The sequence below is a fragment of the Humulus lupulus genome, chromosome 9, assembly GCF_963169125.1.
Source record: "Humulus lupulus chromosome 9, drHumLupu1.1, whole genome shotgun sequence".
Classification (NCBI taxonomy): Eukaryota; Viridiplantae; Streptophyta; class Magnoliopsida; order Rosales; family Cannabaceae; genus Humulus; species Humulus lupulus.
In genome coordinates this window covers 82025711-82047986 of record NC_084801.1, presented here as the reverse complement: position 1 = coordinate 82047986, position 22276 = coordinate 82025711, and positions in this window count along the sequence as shown.

The following is a 22276-nucleotide window of genomic DNA, read 5'->3' as shown; positions in this document are numbered from 1 at the left end:
ATTTTCGGGGACTTGAAGCTCATATTTCATCATTAAATAAAGTTATGGGGCATTCATTTAAAAAAATAAAAAGCTTTCAGTTTGGTACATGTAGCTATTGAGCTCGTCAACTGAATCATCAACTGGCATCAAGTTCGCCAATGCCACTACCTACCCAATGGCAACATGATTAAGTGGAAAATCGTTACTCTTTCAGTTTAACCCAACCCAACATTAGTGGATATAACACAAACCCAATTCATCAAATTCCATAACAATAACTAGCATTAGATTATTCAGTTGGGCAGTTGAGTTCATGAAGATGATAAAAATGAATTTAACCAAAACAAAAAAAGAAACTCAAAAAACTAATAACGGATTTTCGAGAGAGCCAAATAGAGAAAAGTGAAAGGACCTGGTGACCGTATTGGATGCATTTCATCATGGCGTAGAAAAATGAAAAATCCAAACTTTCACTGAATTTACATCCCTAAATTTCCTCCTTCAACCCTCTTTATAATGAAAATCCCATAAATCTTGCTTTTCCCTTTCGTCCTTAAAATCACGTTTCGAACAGACCATAAGGAATAACAAAAGTAGAAATTGATTTTGCTAAGTCCATAATTCCATTCAAGCAACACAAAAAAAAAACAAAATTCTTGAAATAGATACTTACAAAAATACTGCTGAATATAGATAACAGATAACGAAGAAAAAAGATACCCTGGAAGAAACTGGAGCAGGCTTCTCAGACTCAAGCTTTGTCTGTGGTGTCTCTTAGGCCTCTTCCGGGGGTTCCATTGTCGCCGTTGTCGAAGTGGTGGAGGCTACAGAGTCATTATATATATAAATATGATATAGATACATAGCAACGTAAGGGAGAAATCGCCAAAAATCTGAAACTAAAAGTGTAGAAACATACCCATCCAAAGAAGATGTCGAAAGTTGGGCAAATTTTAGGGAATATAACATCTTTAGTTTCAGTTGTGAGGTTTTGAAGACGAAAGAGGGAAATAAAAAACCCTAATTTCTGAGAGGAGCACACATTCAAAATTGAAGAGAGAAAGAGGGAAAGGGGAAAGAGGTTCAGATGGAATGAGGGGGTTCTTTCCATAGGCAGGAGACTCTTGGGTTCTGACTTCCAGCCAGAGAGATGTCGTGATGGAGAATCGCGGAGGGAGAAGAGATTCGATGGAGGGAGTGTGAAAGAGAGGGTAGAGGAGGCAAATGGGTTAGATAGATTTTCATTAGGCGGCAAATGAAATAGTTGGCGCCTAAATTGTCTCTAAAAAAAAAAGCGTGTGTTCCCATTAATAACGCTTTGTAATATATGTCATTTTTTACCGTAATATATAGTCAAAATTGTTGTAGTGAACAATAGAATTTGGTCCCAAAATCATCCTAATAAACTTTAAGCAGCACATAAACTTAGAGAAACACCCCAAAGTCCTACTACAAGCCAAGCTCAATTATCTATGTTTCAACCTTCAAAATTCCAACAAAGCAAAGAGAATTAAACAGAAATCCCTTACCTCTATTCTTAATTCAGAAACCCATAATTCCCATGAAAACTTAAGGGGGCCGCAGTGCTGAAGAACAGGGCCGCGGCCCGAGCCCGAAGCCCATAATTCCCATGAAAAATTTACGAGCTAACTTCCATGAAATCAATCTAAACACATCCCAACAATAGAATTTGGTCCAAAAATCATCCTAATAAACTTTAAGCAACACATAAACTTAGAGAAACACCCCAAAATCCTACTACAAGCCAAGCTCAATTATCTAAGTTTCAACCCTCAAAATTCCAACAAAGCAAAGAGAATTAAATAGAAATCCCTTACCTCTATTCTTAATTCAGACTCTGAACGAATTCCTTGAGTTTTAAAGTTTCCAATCCACCATGTCCTTAGCCCAAGTCCTCAAAGTTTTCTCCAAAGCTTCAACACCCTAAGAGAGAAAGAGAGAATCAGAGGAGAGAGAAAGGGAAGCCAAAACTGAGTTATGCCTATTGTTGACCACAATTTTGGCCAACGACGAGTAGACATCAAAACTACAATAAACCTTCAAGAGAAAAAAAATGACACTGATAATTTTTATAGTGGTTTAGCCCCAATATGTTGGTAATAGCCTAATCCACTTAGAGTTGTGATTTATGGATCTACACTCAAGATCAGATGAACCTGTGTCAACTGAGTTTTATAAGTGTAAATGAAAAGAATACAATATTTCTCTCAGAATACAAATACTCTCTCAAGAAAATCAGAATTCGAATCCTTTCAATGATGCCATGAGCTTTGTATTTATAGGCCCAGGATCACACAAACCGAAGTCCCTCATAATCGGGATATTTCTGTTGCTCTCACAATATTTAATTAATAATAAAAATTAAAATACAAAAATATGCGATTTCTTTGGGATAATCTGACAAATTCCTGCGTGGGTACGACTAATTCTAGCCGAAGCCATTACTGAAATTTCGCTGTATAATGATGATCTGTCTAGTCGGCCAACTTCACTCCATGAAGAGAGACTGGTCGGCCAAAACATATGACCGCTCGGCCACACACTTCACTAGTTGGGCAAAGCAGATGACTGGTCGGCCAAGCACTTCACTGGTCGGCCAAAGAAGATGACTGGTCAGTCAAAAATCTTTACCGATCAGACAGAAATTCTACGAGGTCGAACAGATCACTTCCAAACCAGATAAACAATTTTCATGTCAGTAATATCACAAGATTAATCTAAAAGTTTGACCCAACCATTTCTTGCCACTTGTCACTTTTATTTCCACGTCATCGTTTTCAAATTTTGGGGATAACATTTGCCCCCGAAGTTTATTATATGATATACTCACATAATAAAATTTTTTCTCCAGCTGCTGACGACATAAAAAAAAAAAGAAAACTGACTTTATACATTCTCCCGCCTCTGCAAACAAACCACGACATCTTACCAGACCACAGTCATTGCAGTTAACTGCTCCCAATCGTGGGGGAGATAATAGCCAAGAGAATTTCAAGAGTCCAAAGGTAAGTGAATGTAACGCCCTGGATAGCCAAGACCGTTACACTGTGTGTTTATAAAAGTGCTAGACTTGCTAATCAAGTCATTTAATTAAAAACGTGTTACTGAAACTATAATGGAACTAGGGTTAAAAGATTTTGGTCTTAAAAGTCACATTTCTTTTAAATATCATCTCCTGTTTACACGGGATCCCAAAAACAATAGAATTAAAACCATTTACGAAAGATTCACGATTTAAATACAATATTAGCCATACTAAGGCAAAATAGACAGTTCAGCGATCCCTGTCCTGATCCACTCCTCAGCCAAGACGACCGAACAACTGACTATGTACATTCAGCCCCGCAGCTCTCCACCTCAAGATTGGTCTAACTTGCCTTTGCCTTTACTTGCACAACGTAGCACCCGTGAGCCAAGGCCCAGCAAGAAAACACAATAACAGAGCATAAGCAATCAACAGACAATCCAATATCCCATATTGCATAAACATGTTCTCAACCATATAAACATTCAGGATAATCATGTATTCAGCATACTAAACATATCAACTCATATCATACACCAAATCACAAATGATAACTAGGGTTAGCGCCCTCAGGCCGCACCCTCTGTTATCCCACTGACTCCGGCCCGCTTAAATCAAGCTCAGTGAATCTTAAGATGTCCTAGGCTACCAGTGGCCAAGCCGCGCCCTGTGCGCAAATATTGTGTACGGCACCCTTAGGCCGCTTTTACATGTCCCCATGGCATAATACCATCATTGACATTATACAGATATCGGAAGCTCTTAGTCCCATCATAAACATATAACCGGGTGCAGTTTTCTTACCTTTGGATTTGCTAGCCTTGCTCACTGTGATCCTTGAGCACGATCCCCCTTGAGCCCCAGCGCACACCTAGTCACAACCATAGATCAAAATAACCACCAAACCTCAAGTCCAAACCCTAGCCTCGGGAATAATCCCGAGCCCTTGGGAACAATCCCGAGCCCTCGGGAAGCTCCAATTCCACCAAACGAGGTGGTGGAATCGAACCCCGAACCCCCGGGCAAAAACCCTTGAAAATAACTCAAAAGCCCCTTTCTGGAAACAGGGTAGCGCTACAACGCTATAAGGAGGGCGCTACAGAGCTACAAGCAAAACCAAAATACCCTCAGCATGCTTGGCCTAGCGCTACAACGCCCAAAGGCTAGCGCTGTAGCGCTAGTCACAGACAGGCAACACAACATTTTCCCTTCCTGCGATTTCCCCAAGCCAACCCTTACCAAAACTCTTCCAATCCTCAACCAAACTTAAAAACAAGCTTATTAACATACTCCACTCATCCCAAGCATCCCAAATACTCAAAACCCAAGTACATGCATCCCTAATCTCAAAATTCACCATAGCTGATCCTAAACTCAGAAACTCAGCAGAAACCATAGAAATCTCAGAGTTGAAACCAAAGTTCCTTACCTTTAACTGGAGAGTTGATGCTAGGATATCCTCTACTCTTCCTTGGCTTCCTCCTCCTCAAATCCTTGGCTCCAATTCCCTAGAATTCCCCATCAATTCAACTTTGATACCTTAGTTAAAAATCAAAACCAGAACTGAAGAAACTTCAAAGTTTTACCTCAAGTGAAAGGTTTGTTCTTGCTAAACCCTTGTCAATTCTTCAAGCCTAACTCAGAAATCTTAGGGCTCAACTTGATCTAGCTCTCCTCTGAACTTTGCTCCAAGAACCCTCAAGAAAATAGTGGAAAAAAGCCTAAACCGACCTTGCCTTCCTTCCCTTCTTTCTCTTTCTTTTCTTTCTTTTCAGACTTCTATTTTATTCTACAAACTCCACTGAGCATAAAGCCTCAGTTTTGCATATCCTTATCTGCCAAATGACCACAATACCCTTCCTTTTAACTCTAACTCTTTTAACCCACCTAGGGGTATTTTGGTCATTTCACCCAATTCCCGCTAATTCCTCAAGTGTCTCTAATATTTCCCGCTTACTTCCCGATACCCAATTAATCACCAATTATATTCCTCGATGTCAAAATATACCCCAATGTATTCTCTAAATTCCCATTTATACCCCAAGGCTCACCCCGAGCCGGGTATAAATCCCCGCCGTGACTTTTTCGCTAACCTGCTCACTAAGATCGTCTCGAATCACATATCACAAATATATCCACATAATAATGTGGTCTCAACAATTATCGCATATATATACAGTTATGCCCGCAACGGGCCAAAATTACGATTATGCCCTTCTAACTTATTCAGGGCCTACATGCATACTAATACACATAGTCATGCATCTCAAATATTCAAATAGCCATATAACATGCTTTAAATCATTAAATCACATATATTCCAATTATGCCCTCCCGACACACTAATCAAGTCCCTTAAGCCTCATTAGTAAATTTGGGTCGTTACAGTGAAAATTTCCACTCTTCCCTTTAAATAGACCCATAAGTGCTCACAATCCATAAGCAAAAAGAAAACAAAAGGCTCACAAACCTCCCAATTTGTATCTTGGTCGAAAGCTCCAAAGCATCTCCTCCTCTTGCCTGAAATCCTCCAAGAACTCCAAGAAGGGCTCCAATTTTCTTCAAGAAAATCCAAGGGTTCTTCAAGAAATCAACACCTATTCAAGACATTTGGGTAAGCTCTTCTTCCTCATCTCCATTTGTAAGTTTTTCTGTTTTAAACTTAAAGCTTGTTAAAACCCTTGTATGCCGAAACCCCCTTTAGAATATACTCTTGGATTTGTGTATGAATCTTTGGTGAATGATGCAAATTGTGGTTGTTTTGATGTATTTAAGGCTATGGGTAAATCAATTTTGTCTCCAATTTCATGAAAATTTGAAGAAAAAATGAATTTTCACCCCAAATTGCATATTTGGGTTTATGGGTTTTTGATGAGCAAATAAAATTCCTAGAACTTCATGAACTTGTCAAATCCCACCTTTTGATCTTGCTATAGTGTCCTATGAGTAAGAAAAATGTGTTTGTGTCCATGCCTTTTCAGATTTGTGGTCTTCGAAAACAATATATTGGGAAAGCATGTACATGGCCGATCAGTCATACTCTCCTAACCATTGGGACACTCGGACGTGCCCCTAAGTCGATTGGACATACCTCCTCCTGCTCGGATGCAAGGACACAAGCACTCGGAGATGCCCATGGCTGCTCAGACACCATGTCAACTGCTTAGATGCCTTGCATCCGCTCGGACACATCAGCTCCTCGGATGCGCACCTCCAGCCGCTCGGACACATGGATTGCTGCTCGTACACCTGCCTCCACTCAGACACACACCCAGCCGATCGGTCAACTTTGCAATACGCCCAGCCGCTCGGATGACATGCCACCTATCGGTGCTACATGGACCACTCGGAGGACAAGCCCATCCGCTTAGGCACACACACCCATCAACTCAGGCACCGCGCCTATCCACTCGGACACTCGCAGATCACTCAAAGGACACGCCCATCCACTCGGGCATCACGCGTCCATCTGCTTGAATCAGTGCCTCAACCGGTCGGCCATTTGCACGCATCTGCTCAGACACGTGAATGCCCCCAAGCCTTTGGGCTTGTAAAAAATGACCCATACAATTTAGGCATCAAAATTTATTTTCCCTCGTACATGTTTATTTTGGGGAATAAAATATATTTTTACTACCCAGAAAAATATTTTCTGAGTAGTAAATTAATATTTTTCTTTTTATTGATTTATGTTTGTTTGGTTACTCACCTCCCCATACTTTTTTTTTTGTAGATGAATCGCTTCGACTACACGGGAGGTGACAACCATACAAACTCTGACACTTCAATTCCCTAATCAAGTGACACTCCTCAAAGTAGCGACTCTTCATCCAAATCCCCTAGCAGTCGCACTCCCGAAGATCGCCTTCGTTGCCTTAAAAAGATCCTTCCCCGATCAACCTTATATTTCCTTCACAAAGAACAGTTTCTCAATCAACAGCTTCAACATCCAGAAATAAGGGTAAAGAAATCCAATCGAGTTCCTCAAGACCAAGATCCTCAAGTGGCTCGCAGAGCGGCACCGAAGGTAGTGGAATGTAGTGAAGTCCAAAATGCATCTTCTTCAAGACCACCTCGCCAGATACAAAATAACAGCAAACCCCGGAGAAAATTTACAACTGAGATATCAGCTGTTCAAAAACCAAGAAAAGACGAAGACGAAACACCCTCTTGGTTCATAGCCAAACCTTCCAAACTTAACTCCAGCATGTTCGATGAACACATTCAAGCTTCGGGCATGGAAGGGGTAAACATGATATGCCTGCGACCTCATCACAGAACCAACAAGCCTGGTCTAGATACCATGTATTTGCAGGAGCTACTATTCCGCTGCACCCTTTCTTCTGGTCAGTAGGGGATTACTTCAATGTCTCCCCTTTCCAGATAGCTCTCAATGGGATTCATGCATTATCTGCTTTATACATTCTATTCTTCTTTCAAGGCTGGGATCTACCCACTCCTCATGAAGTGCACAACCTCTTCGACTTTAGGACCAACCCGAGCCACAAGAATACAGGATTTTCCACCTATTCCACAGGCATAAAGGGATCAAATACCTCCACGGTATTGCACATAAATCAAATCCCGGAAAATACTATACAGAGTAGTTTCTGACTTCAGATATTAATGCCAACAACTTGGCCTTCACGCATGTGGGTCCGTTCCATCAACCTCTGCCAAACAAGGAAATGTACTCCCAAGCAGAAGAACTGGCAAACATGTCCACCGAAGAGAAAAATGTAAAAGGGTTGGTCAACGTGGAAAATCTTCTAATGGTGGGATTGTTACCAAGAAATCAAAACATCGTAGGAGACAGTACTACTGAAGAAGCGAATGCAACTGACCAGTCAAACGCTGAAACTGAAGTAGTGACCAATCAGTTCTCTCCTGAACCATCTCCCTACTCTCATAGACCAGGCGACCTTATTATTAGAGAACCCCTTCCAGAGGACTAGCGTAGACGTGTCATTCCTACACAACCTAGGAATGGAAAGACCACTGAGTTCCATAAAGATTTTAGCTCATCATCTAAAGAAGAGGATGACATTCTTGATCAAATTCTAAACTCAGGTTCAGTAACCATAGTTTGATGTTTTGTTATAAGTAACTTTCTTCGAGAATGGTTGTATGAAATCTGTAGAGTTGTCTGGTAGAGGTAAATTTTTTATTTATTTACATATTGTTCGAATTTTTACTAACAAATCTTGTGCTTCACTCTTTTGCAGATTCAGATATGTTCAAGCAATTCAACACTACCTCTGCCCAAAAGAGGAAAGTTGGGGAGGGAAATAGCTCAAACCCTCCAAGCAAAGTTGCAAGGATAATATCGACCAGTCAGGGGAGATTACCTAACCCGCCCATCACCATCCCACAGCTGACTCCCTCATCAATTCCTCCTTCCGCTAGTTTAGCCCCTACTCGCTCGACTGGCTTAAGTGAGCCCCTTCACATCACTGGTAACATTGGGAAGGAATTGCTTGACCAAAATCTACACGATGCTTCAACAATTCAAACCTTTGAATCTTTGCCTCGGCTCAGTGTTGAAGTCGTCCTGCAAAAGGGTCTTGCCCAATTGATGAGTGTAAGTATTTTATCATAAGACATCCCATTTTTTATTAATTGTTTTTACTTGTAGTAGCTTTCTGTTTTCCATTGCAGTCGCTTATTACTATCAGTCACACTCAGCACCGAGCAGTAGACTATAAAGAGTTGATCAAGGTCTTAAATGATCAGCTGGTGGAAGCCCAAGCCAAGATAGAAACTTTAACTTCATCCGAAACGGATCTTCGGTCCAAGGTCGAGCAGGTGGAGAAGACCATTGCCGAGCGGAATGGATCTCTAAGGGAGCTGGTCGATGAAAACAAGAAACAAATTCAAACCAACAAGACGTTGACTGACCAGCTGGAGAAAATGACTTGCGAGAACGAGGAGCCGAAGCGAGAAAAGGAAGCGGATCTTGCTCGCTATGAAGAGATTTGTTTCAACTTCTTCAACCAGGTATGGAAGTTGAACAAGCCCCTCAACCTTGATTTTCTCACAGAGGAGGCCAGGGCAAAAGAACTTGCCAAGTGCGAGGCAAAGGCCGCTAAGGAGGCAGCTAATCCTGTTGGCGTTATGCCTTTTTCTCATGCATTATCATTCCGACCAGAGGAAGTCACCGATGTTGAGGATGGTGTTGGTCAACCTGTTAACAGTTTACCAGACCAGTGACCATACTTTTAGCCAACCAGGGAGTCTCTTATCTGACCAACAAGACTTTAGCCGACCAGAGAGCATCACATTCGACTAGTAGACACTTATCTTACTATCTTGTTATTATACTTTGCTCGTATGGCCGAGCTGTTGGCATGAACACTTTACTTTTTAGACTTGAGTCATTTAAAAGTTTTATTCTGATAGATGCCTTACATTTTCATATGAATACTTAGTTTTCTAACTTAGAAATTCTAAACATTTCATAAGTCACTACTAAGTATGCTTTCTCACATTCTTATTGTTCTAACATTTTATGAGCATAGTGTTTTGTTTACACACGAATAGTTGTTCTAAACATAAAATTTTGAAAAAATTCCAAGTTACTTAAGCTTTGTCAAACAAGTTAGCTTAATGGCCTTTTTTGACTTCAAAAATTACAAGTCAGCCTAAAAACAAATATCTTTGCTCGTGCTCTTATTGCCTGTGTTGAATCACATACCAGTATACCCTATGTGCCCCCCAAGTGATTGAGGGTTGAAAAATCCTTGATCACTTGCTACTTGACCGAATTTGTTCGAGCAGTTACTACTCGTGAAACACATCGAATATAAAGAGGATATTTCAGCAGTTAAACACTACAAAAATATTTGACCATTTAAATGCTGGCAATTTATCAGATGGATACCGACCAGTCGAACACTGCCCAGTTTTTTCCTCTCAGCTTTTATTTTTTTAAATGCACTGATAGTTGAACATTGCCAAAGTAAAAATAATCAACACATATGCAAAATTTGTTGCAAGATTCGACCGCGCTGTGCGTGATCTCTTTTATTACTCGTAAAAAATAAGGACAAAGCATGTCTAATCACGAGTCTCAAACAAAATAAAATTGTTCAAAAATAAAATGACTGGTTAGCAAATAGCCAGTTCACAAAGAAACTTAAATAACAAGTTAAACACTTGAAACTAAGCTACTGCTCTGTAAGCAGTATTCATTGATAATTCTTCCTCAAGTGCTCGCCATTCCAATAGTTCCTGATCAGCTCTCCATTTAGTCGAGAAAGTTTGTAAGTACCAGGTGGCAGGACTTCAATCTGATACGGTCCCTCCCAATTCGGTCCTAGCACTCCAGCTGCTGGGTCTTTGACGAACACCTTTCTGAGGACCAAATCTCCGACTTGGAACTTCTGATCTCTAACCCTGGAATTAAAATAGCGAGCCACTTTTTGCTGATGGGTAGCAACCCTTAAGCTTGCTTTTTCTCGCTTTTCTTCAACAAAGTCCAAAGATTCAACTAACAACTGGTGATTCTCCTCCTGGTCATACGTGGTTCTCCAATGAGATTGTGGGTCGACCTCGACAGGCAACATGGCTTCATATCCATATGCCAAGGAAAAAGGAGTATGACCAGTTGTTGTCCGGGCAGTAGTTCTGTATGACCAAAGGACCTCAGGCAATTCTTCCGCCCAAGCACCCTTAGCTTGTTCTAGACATTTTTTTAGAGTATCCTTCAAAGTCTTATTCACGGATTCAACCTGCCCATTGGCTTGTGGATGGGCTACCGAGGAGAAACTTTTTGTAATGCCATGTTTAGTGCAAAAATTAGTAAACAAGTCACTATCAAACTGAGTGCCGTTGTCAGAGACTATCTTCTTGGGCAGACCACAGTGACATATTATATTCTTAACCAAAAAATCTAACACTTTCTTCGAGGTGATCATTGCTAGTGGTTCAACTTCGGTCCACTTGGTGAAATAATCCACAACAACTACCGTAAACTGCACTCCTCCTTTTCCTTTGGGTAGTCTTCCGATCAGATCAAATCCCCACACTACAAAAGGCCATGGACTCTGCATCTACTTCAAGACATTCAGAGGCGCCCTGGGTATTTTAGAAAATCTCTGACATTTATCACACTTCTTTACATACTCCATGGAATCTTCATTCATTGTAGGCCAGAAAAATCCATGCCGCAAAATCTTTTTGGAGAGACTTTATCCCCCAGCATGATCTCTGTAGAACCCCTCATGCACTTCGGTCATTAAGTTTTTCGACTGGTCTAGTGCTATGTGTTATCCAGATTCCCGGATAGCGTTTAGATGGATATCCTCGGGGAAGCAGAATTATCAAAGTCTTTCACGGTAGGTGACCAGAGCTCAAGGATGGACAGAGAGGCTTCGCCTATCCCGTTTAGTGTCCGGCTTACTCTTTCAAGCAAACGCGACACGGAAGCTCATCAACTTTCCCGGACTCCCGAAGGGATATCCTTCGGGGAAGCTCCTTCCAGGAGAAGCTCTTCAGGTTGCCCTCGCGGAAACAGTTCCGTGCCTCGCACGGAACAAGACCAAGAGGTCGAGTCATGGAGGAGGCATAATTGGAATGATATTCGCCTGACACAGCCCGCCTGACACGCCCGACAGGTCAATGCCGCACACATCCCAGCACGCCTAAAAGTACCATTTTGCCTACTATTCCGCTGACAACTTGGAAAAGGCGGCTGACTTTGTGTATTCCCAGTACTTTCACGTAAATATACCCACATAGAGCCTGGTAGCCAGGCGACTACGGTAATTGTATCCCCTATTTATGGCTGGTGTAATTAAGACTCATGGACGTAGAGAAAAACCCTAATCCAAAACCCTAGCTATAAAGACCCCCTCATTTTACGATAAGTGGGACAGCCAACAAATTACATAGCAAGAACTCTACCAAAATCTCTCTAGCTTCATCTTCTTCAAGAGAACTCGAGAGAAACACTGTGAGTGTGTGAAGTTCTTATACACCAACCATCTTACTGTAATTCTCTACAAGTATAATAACATCGACTCGTGGACTAGGGCTCGTTAACGCCTGAACCACGTAAAAAACCTGTTTGTCTAATTATATTCCTGCACTTCTACAGTTCTTATCTTTTTGTTATTCTGTTTGTATTCATTTCCGAAAAACTCGGTAAACATTTTGGTGCTTTCATTGAGAGCTGTAGGAAGTTGTTAGTCAGCTCTTTTTCTGTGTACGTTTTTGTATTCACTCCGTGCTAAAAAGATGGTGACTACGAGAAAATCCGCGGTTGACAAAAGTGCTAGGGTCAACCCCGATACTATGATGGAAGATGCGGTACAAAACGAACCCTCAGACTACCAAGGTGAAGACCCGACATCCCGCCAGGATCGGGTCAGTACTGAAGATACGACATACTTAGAAGACGAAGAAGAGTATGTCCAAGACGGTTACTACAAAGATGGCTGCTACTACGAGAAGGATCCAGAACTGGTCCAAGTAGCCGAAGAACTGGCGGTCACTAAAGCCAAGCTTGCTGAGCAGGAGCGCGTCTCCGAAAAAATGCAGCGCATGATGGAGCGCCTCCAAAGCAAGTTCGGAGATCTAGGCGACTCGGACGAGGACGCCTCTGTTTTAGGTGGTGCTGATGCCACTATGCCGGATCCAGCCGCTACTGGACCATCCAAAGCCGCCCCTAACAAGGGCAAAGAAAACGTTGGAGAGCCTGTACCTCCTAAAGGCGTGAATCACCAGGCCGACTGCCCCCCCCGCGCGCAGAAGGTCTCTGGCGCTCCTAAGCCCAGACGTCCTTCAGCCCCAAGGGGGCACTCTGTGCCTAAAGGGCCTGGTGCTAAGGCACCCAGGCCTAGGGGAAGGAACAACCGCCCCAGTGATTCCGTCAACCAGGACGGTCGGGCTGCGAACTCGCACTCCGAAGATAGCTGGTCCACGGTGGACCTAAGAAGAAGGTTGGAGGCCAAGTATGAAAAGGCCAAAGGAGAAAAGGCCCGGCCTCGCGGAGATGACCTCCGAAATCATATTAATGACAAGCTCCGGGGACGTGACCTCCCGGAGAGTGATACAAAGAGGCTCGAGGAACAGATTGCTGCCTTGACCAAGCTGGTCCGGAAGCAAAGTGGGGCCCTGTCAGACTCTGAGGAGGAAGACCCGGAACCATGTATTCGGAGGATCGCGGAAACGTCCCTCCCAGATAACTTCAAAATGCCTCACATAGAATTATATGAGGGGAGGATAGACCCGCGTACCCATCTAGCTAAATACAACAAAATGATGCAAGTGGCGCGCGTCAGTGAGGACGCCAAATGCATGTGCTTCTCACTCACCCTTACCAAGTCCGCGGAAGACTGGTGGAAAAGATTAGCTCCCGGATCAATCCATAGTTGGAAGGAGCTACAGTCCGCATTCAGGAGGCAGTTCATTGCTGCCCGCGACCACGACATGGAGGTTGGTTCCTTAACCAACATCAAGCAGCAACCCAATGAGAACCTCAAAGCTTTCATTCAAAGAATGATGGAAGCTGCTACTAAGACCAAGGTCAGCGACGATATGAAGCTGATCGCCCTTCAATCAGGGCTTACCGTCGGCTCCCTACTGTGGGGGGAAATGCAACGGAGACGGGCAGAAACCCTGTCCGAATTCATGTCAAAAGCTCAGGGAATCATCAACCTTGAGGATGCCTACCAACAGGCCTTTGGAGTTCCTCCAGCTCCGACGCCTTCCGTGACTGCGCCGAGCTTTGCTTCGCAAGCTCCCGCGCCAGCACTCACGCTTCCAGGAGCCCAGTTCACTCCAAGCGTGTATGGGCCTTTCGCGTCTGCTCAGACGCCAAGTCAAACCCATCTCTCTGGGTACGGAGCTGTACAAACCGGATGTAGTATCGCTCCTGGACCACCGCAACCGCAAGCGGAAGGCCCAGAACAAAATCTGAGCCAATCGCGGAATAAACGAGGCGGAAGAAACTCCAACCGGGGGGACCATTCAAAGAAACCCCGGAAGAACTATGAACCCAAGTTCACGGAGTACACCAGTTTGATAGACTCACGAGAAAATGTCTATCGGGCGACCTGTAACATGGTCAACTACAGGAAGCCCCCGAAAGTGTCTCACGGAGGAAGGCGTCCGCGAGACTCCAATAAGAGGTGTGAGTTCCACGGAGACGTGGGGCACACCACAAACGAATGCCTTCAGCTGAAGGATGAGATCGAGTCCCTGGCAAGAGCGGGACACCTCGGTCAATGGGTGAGGATACCCATAATTTATCCCGGACAGGGAGTAGTTCACGGTGCTGCATACTCCCCGGGACAAAGGGGGACCGCTAGCGCTCCTGGAGCCGGTCACCCCCAAGCTCCTGGGTTTCAGTTCCCAGCGCTTCCTGCTCCAACCTCTCCGGCACCCATTGCCTTGTTGGCTCCAGGACCTGGCAACCCATATCCGTCCGGCCTTGCTCCGCCACCCGTTGACGGACACGTAGCCACCATCTCCGGAGGACCGCACCTTGCCGGAAGCACGCGCAACTCCCAGAAAAGGTACTTGAGGGAGTTAGAACACACCGGGGAGATGTGCGCCTTGGTTCAATCACCTGCACAACGTCCCCGAATGATGGACCTTCCCATCACCTTCACAGAAGACGATGCCCGACATGTGCACTTCCCCCACAACGATCCCCTCGTGGTGGAAGCCCAGATTTCCAATAAGAAGGTCTCGCGGATCTTGATCGATAACGGAAGCTCCGTAAACATCCTCTTCAAAGCTGCCTTCCACGCGATTGGATTAACCGAGACAGACTTGACCCCATGCCCCATCCAGCTTCAAGGGTTCAATGGGGATGCACTCATGCCATTAGGAAAAATTCAACTTCCAGTCACCCTCAGAGGAGAAAGCGACGCCTGTGCCTTCAAGCACTGCACATTCGTGGTGGTCGACTGCCACACGGCGTATAATGCCATCCTAGGCCGACCGGTCCTAATAGATTGTGGGGCCATAACCTCGATACGCCACTTATGATTGTGGGGCCATGCGACGATGGGCGTATTGGCACCCTCCGAGGAGACCAACGAAGTGCACGAAGCTGTTATAACGCCTCCGTCCGATCCGTCTACACGGTTCAGGAGACGGTTGCTGCCGTTCCTTTGGCAGAAAAGTTACCAGAAACTGGGGATGCTCAAGGGGCATGCTTTGACGAACTCGACCCTAGAGTGGGGGTCAAGAGAGCGATAGAACCGATGGAGGAAGTCGAAGAGGTGATCCTTAACCCGGAAGATCCCACCAAAGTCATTCAGGTGGGGAAAAACCTTCCGTCGGCCATTCGAGAAAAAATCGTGGCCACTGTGAAGAGTAATCAGGATATCCTGGCATGGTGCCACGCTGATATGACGGGGATTAATCCTAATGTTGCGTGCCACACACTCAACATAGACCCATCTGCAACTCCAGTTCACCAAAAGAGGAGGCCGTTAGACCCAGTGAGGGCCGAAGCAGTCAAAGCTGAAGTGGACAAGCTGATGTCCATAGGCTTTCTCCAGGAGTCACACTATCCCGTATGGTTGGCCAACCCAGTTCTGGTCCCGAAGCCCAATGGGTCCTGGAGAATGTGCATTGACTTCACGGACCTAAACAAAGCCTGCCCAAAAGATTGTTTCCCTCTTCCACAAATCGATCAGATGGTAGACGCTACTTCCGGGTATGAACTCTTATCCTTCATGGATGCGTACTCCGGGTACAACCAGATAAAGATGCATGTCGCAGACCAGGAACACACCAGCTTCCTCACTGACAAGGGTGTCTACTATTACGTGGTCATGCCTTTCGGTTTGAAGAATGCTGGGGCGACGTACCAGCGTCTAGTAAACAAGATGTTCAAGGACCAGCTGGGGAGAAACATGGAGGTGTACGTAGACGACATGTTGGTAAAATCCAAGACCTCCGGGGACCACAGTGACAACCTTGAGGAAGCTTTCGCCGTGATCCGAAAGTATGGAATGAAACTGAATCCGAAGAAATGTACTTTCGGGGTCTCGTCTGGGAAGTTCCTCGGTTTCATTGTCAGCTCCCGCGGAGTGGAGGCCAACCCTGAGAAAATTAAGGCGTTCATAGATATGCCTTCTCCCCGGAAGCATAAGGATGTCCAAAGCGTTACCGGAAGGATAGCTGCTCTCAGCCGCTTCGTATCTAAGGCCACTGATAAATGTGTCCCTTTCTTCAACGTGCTGAGTGGAAACAAGAGGTTCGAGTGGACCCCCGAATGCGAAGCAGCCTTCCAGCACCTCAAGGAACATCTAACTCGAGCTCCCATTCTGTCCAAACCTGTCGAGGGGGAGGCGTTGCTCTTGTACTTAGCTGTGACAAAACACGCCGTTAGTGCCGCACTCGTCCGGGAAAACGGCCGTATCCAACTTCCTGTGTATTATGTAAGCAAGAGGTTACTGGACGCCGAGTCCAGATATTCAATGATCGAGAAACTCTCCCTCTGCTTGCTAATCGCTTCGCGGAAGCTAAGGCCCTATTTCCAGGCGCACACCATCAGAGTACTCACCAACCACCCTCTCCGACAAGTCTTGCAGAAGCCCGAGTCTTCTGGCAGATTGCTTAAATGGGCCATGGAACTGAGCCAGTTTGACATCCACTACCAGCCACGTGTTTCCATAAAAGGACAAGCTCTCGCGGACTTTATTGTGGAATGCTCGGGAATGAATGACCTCCCAGAAGATCCTGTCCCGAAACTTCCCACATGGAAGGTCTATGTAGACGGAGCCTCAAATGAAAAAGGAGCTGGAGCAGGGGTCATCCTAATATCTCCCCAAGGGCATCAACTCCAGAGCGCCATCCGTTTCGCGTTCCCAGCATCCAACAACGAGGCAGAACACGAAGCCATGCTAGCTGGATTGCAACTGGCCAGGGAAGTCGGAGCCCAAAAAATTGAAGTATACAGCGACTCCCTACTTGTGGTAAACCAAATATCCGGAGAATACCAGACGAAGGGCGAAAAAATGGCTGCCTACGTGTCTCTCTCCCGCGGCCTCCTGCAGCATTTCAAAGGCTACCAAATCAGCCAGGTCCCCCGGGACCAGAACTCACTCGCGGACACGCTGGCCAAGCTTGCAACAGACCCGGAGATTGAACAATATGGCCTGGTGCCCATCGGGCACTTAGAGGCACCTAGTACCGAGACACAGAGGGTAAATGCCATCATCGACCATTCCCATTCCTGGATAGAACCCATCCTCAGATTTCTCACCACCGGAGAGCTCCCCACAGATAAAGCTGACGCAAGAAAGCTCCAGTATCAGGCTCCCCGATACGTGGTTATGGATGGAAAGCTTTACCGCAGAGGGTTGTCCATACCCTTCCTTAGGTGTGTTGCCAGAACTGAAATCAGCACCATCATCCATGAGATTCACGGAGGCTTCTGTGGCGACCATACTTCCGGGCTGAGCCTCTCCAAAAAGATCCTTCGACAAGGATACTTCTGGCCATCCATGAAGAAGGATTGTGTGGATTATGTCAGAAAGTGTGAGCAGTGCCAGAGGTACGCCAAGGTTCCGCGAGCGCCGCCTACAGAAATTACCTTAATGACCAGCCCCTGGCCGTTCGCCGTTTGGGGCATTGACCTAGTAGGTTCCCTTCCGACTGGAAGGGGTGGAGTGAAGTATGCCATAGTCGCGGTAGACTACTTCACTAAATGGGCTGAAGCTGAACCTATGAACACGGTCACGTCTAAAAAAGCACTAGACTTTGTCATCAGGAATATAGTGTGTCGTTTTGGGCTTCCACGAAAAATTGTGTCCGACAACGGGAAGCAATTTGATAGTGAACATTTCACGGACTTCTGTGCTTCGCATGGAATCATCAAAAGCTTTTCCGCAGTCGCCAGACCTTAAGCTAATGGGAAAGTGGAAGCAGTAAACAAAATCTTAAAGACCACGTTGAAGAAAAAACTCCAAGCATGCAAGGCTCACTGCCCGGAAGAGCTTCCGCGAGTACTTTGGGCCTATCGCACGACAGAGAGGACTTCGACGGGGCACACACCTTATTCCATGACCTTCGGTTGCGAAGCCGTCATCCCAGTAGAAACTATGATCCCATCTCACAGGCAGGACACCTACGACCCTACCCGGAACCACGCCCTTCTCCAGGAGTCCCTGGACATGATCGAAGAGCTCCGGGAGCAGTCACAGGTCCAACTCAAAATGTACCAAGGCAAGATAGCCCGACACTTCAACACAAGAGTCAAGAGCCGTACATTCGAAGTTGGGGACCTTGTCCTACGGAGAGTATTTCCTGCTACGCAGGACCCGGGAGTGGGAGTCCTCAGACCCAACTCGGAAGGCCCCTATGAAGTACAAGAAAAAGTGGGCCATGGGACGTATCACTTGAAGAGACTCGACGGATCTAAAGTCCCGCGCGCCTGGAACGCGGAGCACCTCCGCCGTTACTATCAGTAGGCCTCGGACTATCTAGTCGAAAGTCCTTGGTGGACGTAGCAAAAGTGTAAAATGTGGAAATAATCCCTGCTGTAAAACACGTGCCCAGCAGGCTAATTTAATGAAACGCGGAGAGATTCACTCCGCTTTTGCTGCATTTTTTATCCCTGTGTTCAAAGCTGCGTTTTAACAAGTGACCACGCGGTCCGGAGACGTCTGGACCCCACGCTCACTTGGGGGGGTATACATGGCTATGCCTTAGCCATACGCCCCTCAAACAAAACATACACAGAACACCACTTATGTGTTAGCATTGTGTTTGAGATTTTTAAATTGTTAAGCATAGGATAATTTGTTGCCATTAACATACTTGCATTACGTGTCATGCATGCATTATGTGTTTATGTGAAAATTGCCATTGAAATGTCTGCCATTATGCATCATGAAAATTATCTCCTGTGTAGCCCAGCGATGAACAGGACTGGGGGTTGAGGCACATTTAGAGAGCTTAGCCGAAACACCCCCAACTTCCGGGCAAGTCCTTCAAAAAATATCCCGCAATCGCTGTAAAGCTTTGCTTCGCAAGCCCCAGCTCTGGGTCTCACAAAATAAAGATGGCAAGATCCGCGACCGCTGTAGTGCTTTGCTTCACAAGCTCCAGCTCCGGGTTTCACAAAGTAAAGATGGCAAGATCCGCAATCGCTATAGAGCTTTGCTTCGCAAGCTCCAGCTCTGGGTTTCACAAAATAAAGATGGCAAAATCCGCGATCGCTGTAAGCTTTGCTTCGCAGGCTTCAGCTCCGGGTCTCACAAAATAATGCATGGCGAGCTCCTCGACCAATGCAAGCTTCGCTTCGCAAGCTTCAGCTCCAGGAGTAGATATGATCGATCCCCCGATTACAGCAGGCCTTGCTTCACAAAGCCCCTGCTCCGGGATCGCACATGGGTGGTGTGGCCATTTCCCCGACCGTAACGAACCTTGCCTCGCAGGGCTTCATGCCAAGCCCCTGAAGTCGGCCATCGTGGGGTTTGCAACGACAGTAAGTTTTGCTTCGCGAAGACCCAGCCCGAAGTCTTGCGACGCTCACCAAAAGAATTCCCATTCTGGCACCATGGAACGGGTCACCCTAGCCATCTCAGTAGACGGTATAACTACAAGTCCCGGGATTGGCTATTTGCCTTAGGAAAGCTGAAATACGGTGAAAGGAGTCTGGCCGTTGGAACCAGGAAACCTTCGTAACCTAGAAACTACGTGGGAAAAGACATCAGTCGTTAGAGCTTCAAGTCGGAAGTGCATAGGTTCTGGCCGTTGGAACCAAAACCTCATGCGCCCCTACAGCAGTTTCTACCGTGTAAAAGTCTACCATAAACGAAAAGTTAAGTAAAGAACTCGGCAGAAAAGAAAGGAGAATGCTATAATTATGGCGAATATGTCTGCAACGAGAAAAGAGTACAGGGAGCCTCGCCCCAAAGGAAAAAACAAGTGAAAAATAATAATCAGTAAAGAATATTTTTTACAAATGATAAAACCCCTTCAAGCATTGGGGGTGGCTGCAGCTTCCACGACCGCGGCCTCGGGGACATCGGTTTCAACTGAGGCTGGCGGAGTCGGCTCATTGGAAGGCGGAACTTCGTCACGGACAGGTTCAGAGGTCCCCGCCTCTCCGGGATCTCCTGCCTCAGGGGCTCCAGCAGGTTCGTCAATGTTGTAAGTTTGGACGTACACCTCTGGGCCTTGATCCCAAACCTGTAGTTTCTCCCTCATGGCGTCGACATCCTCTCCCAGATAGCCTAGTACCTCCGGGTTCATTTTCCAGAGTTGATGCATGAGGACCACGTGCGATATATTAATCGTCCTGTTCAGTACCACCTCGGCATCCTCCTTCTCCTTCAAACGTTCCGCCTCAGAGGTTGCCAGCTTTGCCTCCGCGACAGCTAATTGAGCTTTAAGTTTTTCCACCTCGGCCTTGGAGGCATCCCGCTCCCCCTTAAGAGAATCAATCTCCTTGCGCTGCTCCTTATTTTGGTTCAGCACGGATTGCTTCTCGGTCACATGCCCCCCGGCAGTGAAGTGCAAGGCTCCGATCTCTTTATCCTTCTGGGCGAGCCCCAACTCCAGCATAGACACGAGATCCTTGCTCCTATTATAAAGTTGCTCCTCCTCATGCAGCTTATTCTGAAGAGTGGAATATTCCTCTTGCTGCTTAAGGAGGAGATCATTTTTCGATTGCAGGCGGGCTTCCAAGGTATCCTTCTCCACCCTGACTTGGGACAGCTCTTCCCGGAGCTTGGAGTTTTCGGCCTTCATCTCGTCCGACCGCTGTCTGAACTCATTCTCTGTGTTGGCCCGATACTCTCGATATTTGGCAAGATATTTCTTGTCCGCCTCTTCCTCAGCCGTGCGCCGGGCCTGGTCAATCTTCTCCGAAGCCTCCAAGGCCTGTTGGGTCAGTTTCTGCTTCTCCGCCTCCAAGGCCTGGCGAGCCACCTGGCTCTCCTCCAGCTGAACCAGAGCTGCACCCACCTCCCGGAACGAGCGTTCCGCGATCAGAGAGGCCTGCAAGGAAAGACAACAGAATGAGTTAAGCAGAACCAAATGTGTTAAGACAGATGATCCCAAAACACCACAACTGACGGCTTACCCCGGACAATTGCTGCTTCACGGCATGTGTCAGCAACAGCGGATCCTTACTGCTACTGATGGCCCATTTCTCAGAATTGAGCTCGCACAAGCTCAGGGCCATGTCCTCCATCATCTCCGCTCCGAACGGCGCCAATGCACGCCCGAGCCTAGGCACCAGCCTCTTCTCCAAGGCTGGGCCATCCAAAACCGCTCCAGCTGGGTGAAGGGATCTCACCCCCTCGGCCAGCTCAGCTCTTTTCACAGCAGACAAGTTGTCTGCCCTTCCCTGAGTTACAGCCTTCTCAGCCTCCAACCGCCTCTTCAAAAAATTATCGGCCCGTCTTACACCCTCCAGGAGGGCAGCGGGGAAACGGGTTGGTTTCTGAGGGAAGTGGAACTTCAGGCCAGGCAGAGGAAGGTTTGTTCGCTGAGAAGAGGGAGACCCCGAAAGGGTGGACTCCCTTTAGGCTGGAGGAGGAGGCAGACGGGGCATTGAGGACGGTAGGGAAGACACCACCGCCCCGGTATGTTGTTGTTGCTGGTGTTGCTTTTGTTTTTGTTGCTGTGGTGGCGGAGGTGACTGCCTTTGTTGTTGCTGTTGCTTTTGCTGCTGCGGCGGCGGAAGAATTGCCAAAAACTGTTGCTGCGGGTTTGGCTGTTGTTGTTGCTGCTGCTGTGGCGGTGGTGACTGTCTCTGTTGTTCTTGTTGTTGCTGTTGTTGTTGTTGTTGCCTTCGACCGGGTGAAGAGTGCCTAAGGCGTTTCTTCTTGGCGCCCTCAGCATCTCCTCCGGGACGCTTGCTCACCCCAGTCGTCTTCACGGGGAACACAAGCCCTTCCCCGTCGCTGCAACTGCTCGAGGTCGCCATGGTCTCGGAAGGCCCCTTGGCGGGAGATCTCTCCACCGCCGGAGATACTTGCGCCTCGCCACCTGTCTGCTTGGATGTGGCGGCTTTACCTCCCCTACCAGCTCTGGCTTTTTGTCCTTTCCCCTTGGACGGATCTTGGCTGGTGGCGGCTTTCTTGATGAGTAAGGTAACTCTCCCCAACATCTTGGCTTCGGGATATTTTGCAAGAAACGTACGAAGCAAGGTTAACGAACCAGCAAGCAATGTGAAAGAAGATAAGCAGAAGACAAGACAATCAACAAAGCACAAGCAAGTCCGCCAGCAGGGGACAAGTAACAAAAAAGAGAGACGTTTGAGAGGAACGA